This window comes from Pteropus alecto, unplaced genomic scaffold (genome assembly GCF_000325575.1).
Source record: "Pteropus alecto unplaced genomic scaffold, ASM32557v1 scaffold182, whole genome shotgun sequence".
NCBI classification, from domain to species: Eukaryota; Metazoa; Chordata; class Mammalia; order Chiroptera; family Pteropodidae; genus Pteropus; species Pteropus alecto.
Genome location: NW_006433946.1, coordinates 2,200,327 through 2,207,817, shown reverse-complemented (window position 1 = coordinate 2,207,817; position 7,491 = coordinate 2,200,327).

Below are 7,491 nucleotides of genomic sequence, written 5' to 3'. Positions count from 1 at the left end.
AAATGAGGACAAGGTCAATTCAAATGTGTAGGTTAGGAAGAATTTTCGTGAACACAGTACTTTCTGGGAAAATCTGGATGGCTTATAAATAAGCTGGTAGCACCTAAAAATAAGTATGAGGGTCAGACGCCAAATAAATCAAGTTTTATATAACAGTTACATGCCTAAGTTTATTGAGGTGAGATTTCACAATACAGAGTATTTGAGGTACATGGAAATGGGTTACCCTCTGTATTTTCCAATTTGGCAAAAATCCAGAAATTCATCACATTACTTTGCCCTAATTTTGCCCAGATTTTATCTCTAGCTCTTGTTGGAGAAGTGTGTAGCCTCTCTCTAATAGCGGTCAGTCACTTAAAAAGCCATTCTAACCTGACGTTTTAATCAGTGAAAGTGACCAATAAGCAGATGGGAAGAAATGTTGAGTTGTTGAAACATTCCGTTGAGAATTTTCTGGAGGGACGAAATGGAAGACTGAGAGACTAGGATTTAGATTTGGCTACAAAGCAGGAGAAGTCTATCCTATATATATACATATATGTATATGTATATACACATATACATACACAAGCAATTATGCACACACACATACATTCTTTTAAAGAAAATTCATGAAAAGAAGCAACTAGAATGATCAGATATATTGCAAGACGCAAGAGCAAATAGAGAGTTAACTGTTGTTAATACCTGAGCAGTTTAGTTGGTTTACTTTTTACCAGATTGTATTAAGAGATATTAAGAGTTACTAGTGTGTCTTTAGGACTATTTGTAACTATTAAACCTTGGACCTTTACTGTCTACTTCCAGAACAAATCAAAACAATCAAAAAAGAAGAGATTTTAAGCTGATTCGATATAACCTCCAAAGTGAAAAAAACATGAATTACCTTTGGATAGGAAGACATAGAAAAGAAAAATTATCAACTGATATTTGTTGACAAATGGACAAAGATAAAATTTTAGTGAGCTTGCTATTGCTTTTATTTATAGCTTTTGTGTCTCAGTTGTACACCTCACAAACCACCGTGAAGTCTTTATGATATTTTATGTAAATGTTTGACAAAATTTACATCAGCGAAGGCATTTAGACGAAAATTATGTTTTACTTTCCAAATGTTAATTTATTATATCTCCAAAATGATTCCTTAAGGTAAAGAACAGAAAAGGCTGCAAAAATATAAGAAACTGTATGCCCTTAGATTTAAGACAGAACTTAGATTATGAGAGTTATTGGCTATGTTATTTTTCGACTTTAAATTGTTCATTTTACAAAAAAAGATAAGTTACATTTGTGGTCATCTTTACTTATATTTTATATATTAGTAAGTACTATCTGTATGAAGACTACTCTAAAATAGAAATTCAAAGAAAAAGAGAGTAAGGGTGAAATTGAAGTTTGTATATATGAAAGTTATCTTAGAACTCTTTTTAAACCTCCAGTTTCTGCAAAATAATTAAAATATACAGTAACTGGTCTCTTAAGATCCTTAATTTAATGTATTAAATACTTAGAAAATTTCTTTATATTGGTGCCTTTTTAAAATGTGTTGAGAGAGTGTTGATTAGCTGTTGTAGTCCTACAACACTTTTATTATGTATTTTTAAAAATCACATAAAATTGAGTACTATATAATTTATCTTTGCGTTCTTAATGCAAAACTATTAGAGGAATTTCCAATACCGAGACTTTCAACTCATTTGTGTAAACTAAAAGGAAATTTTGAAACCAGATTTTAATATCTTTTTAGTTAGATAGTATTTCTGAATACCGTCTCAAGATTATGCAGGTAAAATATGAGGTAGAGGGAAATTTAGCTGTGAATTGCATTATGGTATGTGCTTGTTTTGTTTTTAAGGAAGAAATTCTAGTATCATGGAAGCCTTTATTAGTGAAATTTTTGGTCAGTAAAACAGTATTGTTTTGGAATTTTATCTAATGACTAGTGTTATGCTAGTCTTAGAAGCTCTGTATTCTAATATGTTAAAGTTTTAAGGAATAATATAAAGAAGCAGGTAATTAATTCTCCTTGAACAAAACAGAACTAACCAGTCGTATCACACAGCTCTTCTCCAAAACATAATCTCAAATGGTTTCCTACCATGGTTGTGTATTACTTGCAATGGATGTGTTAAGATATGACAGATTTTTTAAAAAAAATAAAGAGCTACTTGTTATACAAAGCAAATGTCCTATGACCAAGAAGCTGTGATATGCTAGTGTTTCTATCATAGTGTATTGCTAGGCCAAATCATGACACCTTCGATATTTTTACATTTATTGCAGAAACCTAAAATTTTGGAATTTCCATGAGGTTTTAATGTAACATTCAATTTCTAGCTTTTTAGTTTTCTCTTGCTGTACTGTAAGTTTGTGGATATTTTTCACATGCACTCTTAGAAATAAGTTTCTAATTCTGTTTATGGGGTTTTTCTCCCATAATATTGTATTTGTATATTTTCTGTATAAATTTGTTGTGAATTAACCTTTACCCATACAGGGAATGGTACGTGAATGACTAGTTTTCTAAGATGTTCTTTTTATTGTGAACAAAATATAAAATTGAGAGGCCCTCTGCTAAGCCACATAAAGTATAACATATAACTTCAAATAGGTACAGATAAGCCAGTTTGCAGTTAATTGGGCCCTTCAGATTACCTCAAGTGACACACAGTAAGAAAACCTTCTCAGATGGGTGGAGGTCACTGAATCCCCTACTATGCACTTATCAGGATTCTACTTAATTTAATTTACTGGAAATGAATTTTAAAAATTGAATACACTGTAACAAGGGAAGGACTCTGGGTTTTGTTTTTGTTCTTGTTTTATTCTTCTGTGTTTTTTAAAAGTAGTTTAATTTCTGAAACTGTGATAAAAAAAAATTTGACTATCAAGCACTCTCAGATTTTGAACATAAATCACTTCCCCTCCTGTGTAACAAAATTCTCTTTGTTATCTGTCCTTAAATTTTGTCTACTCTTCCCCACCTCTTTTCTCCTCTCTGTCCATGCCATTGCCATCATTGTCTTTGGACTTCTCTGCCTCTCTTTCCCCCTACTAGTTTGAAGATAGGGTCAACCCTTCTTTCCAATTCACGGGTCTCTTAAGTCTTAATTTTTTTGTGATTTTTGTTGGCTGTATAATCTGCTGACATATTTTTATACTCAAGTGTAGTTTTATATTAAAAAGAAAAGTAGTTGGATTAAAAATGATAGGGTATATAACCCTCATGTTACTTTCACTTCCAAATATTGGGTACCTAAAATAAGATTGCAGAGATTATGTGATCATAATATGGTATGTTTGCCTTCCTTTTTTGTTGAATTTTGTGAATTCTGATTTGGTTTTTCCTCTTAAAGTATATATTATGAAAGATTAAACAGTTTTTTGCAAGTATTTAGGAAGATGTCAAAAATTTAAAGCAAGAAGTCTTAATTGTCTCCCAGGTGGGAGAAAATGCTTTAACATTACGATCATATTATTCCAGGTTTGGAGGGAGCTCTTCAGGCTCCATATTTGCTCTAAATAGTTGAAACTTTTAGACCATGTGTTATTTGCAATCCTAGAATGATTGCTTCTGCTTTTTAGTCTAAAAAGATATTTTTCTTTTCTTTCTATACAAGTGCAATACTTTCCTTAAAGTCTTAACTGTGGTTATTTTTTGTTTTGTTTTGTTTTCTGACCTGTTCTTCCTTTAGTTAATGACAAAAAGAAACTCCTTGAAAACCATGGTATGTTAGTTAAAGGACACAACAGAAAACACTCCACAGTCAAAAGATTAAAGAATGTGGAAACTATTGGTCTAATCTCATGGTACTTTTTTTTAGGCTAAATTTCCATTGAAATTAGTAATCTTTTGCCTGAGAAATGTGTCCTAAAGTTGAAATTCTTAAAGACTGAATTTTATTCTTAGACCCTTGCCCAATGTTTTAAATTAAGAACCTACTTTTTTAATTTCAATTTTTCCCTTTTTGAAAATGAACTTTAAAATAAAGCAAAGCACTTAGCTCAATTTTAAACACCTATGACTTATTGAAGAAAATTTTTAAGAAATATTTGGAGCACTTCTGTTTTCATACAAATTTAAGTAAGAAGTATTTTTCGTATCATACATATTTATATGTAGTATGTTGGTTTTCTTTTTTATATCTGTGTCCCTGTAGTAAAACTGCTGTAATGTAAATACATATTTTGTTAAAAGATAACATTTCTTTGGCAATTCTTTTAAAGGCAGTTACTGCATTTGTACAGTACGTGTCTTGGCCATTTTAGATTTTTTTCTTTAACAATACCAAAGGTAATTAGACTACTTTAAAAACTAATTGCTTGACAGTTTCTAGGATATTTTGAGTTTTAGAAGCAAAAAAAGTAAAAATAGGTCAAACCAGTAAACCTCATTTTTTTCAAACTAATAATTTGAGAAAATAAAAACTATTGTTTAAAAAAGAATTATATATAAATATATATGTAAAATTGAAATTCCAGACCTTGTATGTCAGGTTCGCTCAGTGTAATGTATTTTTTTTAAGGCGCAAATACCATACCTCAGAAAATGAGGTTTACTATGGAAATATTGAAAACAGTCTTTGCAGCTGTGTGACAAGTCACTCTGCTATATACCAATTTGGAAACCTCCGATAAACAGTTTTATCACTGCAGACTAAAAGATGGGACTTGTATTTTCTTTGTTTTTAATGCACACACATACATGTTCTGTGCATGTATGTGGGTACTGTGTATATGTGTACGAGTGTTGTATATGCATGTGTGAATGTGTGTCTGTATGTGTGTACAACTAAAAAGCTGCAGAAACTTTGTAATACTTTGTGAAAAGGATTATATTATAAAGGTTTATACTGTCTGAGTGCACAGCTACTGGAATAAATTTAGGGAATCTCAGGAACAAGCATATAATTTGTCCAAGATTTATTTCTTCTCAGAAGTGTAAGTGCAGTTTTTAATTCTGTATATTATTTAATATTTTACCAATAAAATAAACTTCTGACATAAAAAGTTTGCTATAAAAACTTTCTGGTGAAAATTCTATACACATCTTCCAAACACAGAAGATTAAGCTGTTTAATAGCATCTGGCTGATTTAAGTTACCATTGCCATTGTGTATGTGTCACACTCCTGATCTAGGGATGTGGATACATGTGACCTCAGTAATCTCCATCGTTAGTGTGTAGTCCACCAGAGCAGAGAACAATGTATTCCATTTGTTAAGGATGACATCTCTTCACTTCAGTTTTATATACATACTTATCCTTAAATCTAAGAGGTATAGATTTCAGAGCCTATCTCTTATTTATAGAAGAGAAAAAAATAAGACCTGAGAGAAGAAAGCTGTGACTTGGTCCAAAGTACACAGTGAATTACACAGGCAGTCCAAGTAATGGTCAATAATCATATTAGAAACAAGCATTTCTTGGGAGTCAGACCTAAGATTAAATAAAAGATTAAGTCAGAGATTATTCAGTCACATTGGCAAAAATGTGTTTGTTCTGCTTCGTGTTATAGTCCCACTATGTGAGTCATAATCTCCTTTGATTTTACAAATGAAGTTAGTTTTAAAACAAGAATTTTGTAGTTATAAGTATCTTCATAACCAAAATGTAAAAGGGCACATAGATTGCAGACTCATTTTATTTAGCTTTAGCTATTTGCTTATCCTCTATGCCAGTTTAAAGTCCACCAACACATTTGATGTAGCTATTAGAATTTGTTTTCATCGATACGTGTTCACAGAATTTCATGGATCTTTATCACATTTCCTATTTCACATCCACATGCCACATAGAATGAAAAATACTACAAATTCAAATGAAATTTTACTCTCTTGACCATCTAATTCAAAATACTAACCTAATTGATGGGAAAGTACAAGTGAAGGAAGGAAAAAGGCAAGAGAAAGAGGATGAGAATAAAGTACTCTCTAGTGTTATGTTTATGAAGGATCCCTTCAAGATCAGAAAGAAATATTTATCAAATTTCCCTGTTTATAGTATTAAGCAAAATTAAAATTTTTTTTAAAAAACATGCCATGTGTTCTTGATTTTTCTACTGCAATGGGGTCATAGAAATGATAAATAATTGAAATCTTGATATAATTATAAGACTTTTTATCAATATGCTCAAGGCAAAAGGCTGTTCTTGGAGTGTGAGCCGCCTGGTAATTACAGTTAGTTAGAATATTAGGGTTCTCAGATGGACCCATTAAACTTCCAACAAAGCCTCATGTTTTGTTAACAGCTCTACCAAACAGTTTCTAGTGTGATTTTTTAAAACATCATTAGAGGTACCAATGAGTATAACAACTGGTGAAATCAAATTTAACTGCTTTTGTCAAATTTGGCACAAAACATGAATGAGATTCCTCCATAAACTAGCCTAACAAGCAGACAGGAGGAACTGACAAAGATAAAATGTCCATAATCCCATATAAAAATGGTCAAAAGTTGAGGGAGATCTTGGAAAATAAAAATACGCCCAATCTGAGAAAAAGAAATGTCAGCTTTTTTCTTTTTGTCCTTACTTCTGCTCTAATCCTAGAGTATGTCTTGGATCAGACCGACTGAAATTTTGTCAGGCACAGGACAAATCCATCAAAACAGTAAAAACAGATACTGCCCATGTTGGTGTGAGTTGTTCTTGAAAGGCTCAAAAGAGCTATATAAACCTCATCATTTGACCAATTGGAGCACAAGCAAAGAAGCAAGATTGGTAAGTGCTCTAGGAAGAACCAAAGGTAAAAAGGAAGGAAGGTAAGGAGGTGTATGTATACTGGGCTTTAGTAGGCTTAGTTAGACAAGCCTATGACTAAAGAGGCAAGAGTCACTAAGTGGTGTCATTTTACCTCAACTGATGGAGGGAGACTGGGACCAGAATCAGCTGTCCCCACTGGGAGTGCTTCATGAAATACCTTGACAGAGAAGTAGAATTTAACTAAGGGATTGGGAATAAAGAACATAGTATGTCAATGCCCTGGTATATATAGGTATATATATATATATATATATATTGGTTTATATATTGGTTTGGTGGACTTAAAAGCCTAAAAGACTATGGCCAACACAGTTTTTGTAAATGATGGAGGAGTTTCCAAATCTAACATTTCCCATGCTAAAGTAGGGATGGGGGGACCGAGGTCGTTTGGCTGTCTGAGCAGTAAAAGTAAATGCATATCTTCAAAGTGAACTATCCCAGTGAGTAGCCTTCTTCCATATTTTTTTCCTTTCCCTGTTTTTCTTTTCATTATGTCATGTAAGTAATTTACGTTTCTTTCTAGCTCATTTTCACCCCCCTCCTCATCTGTGTCCACATCAACCTTTTTACACTTTCCCCTCTGTTCTCTCTAAAACTGCTGTACCAATTTGTTGTCTGTTCCTTACCCTGCCACCATTCTAATGAACTAATTTGAAATACAATCAATCTCTTTCAATGGAAGTAATTTTAATGCAACCAGAATATATATGACTTCACTATGCGCCCCC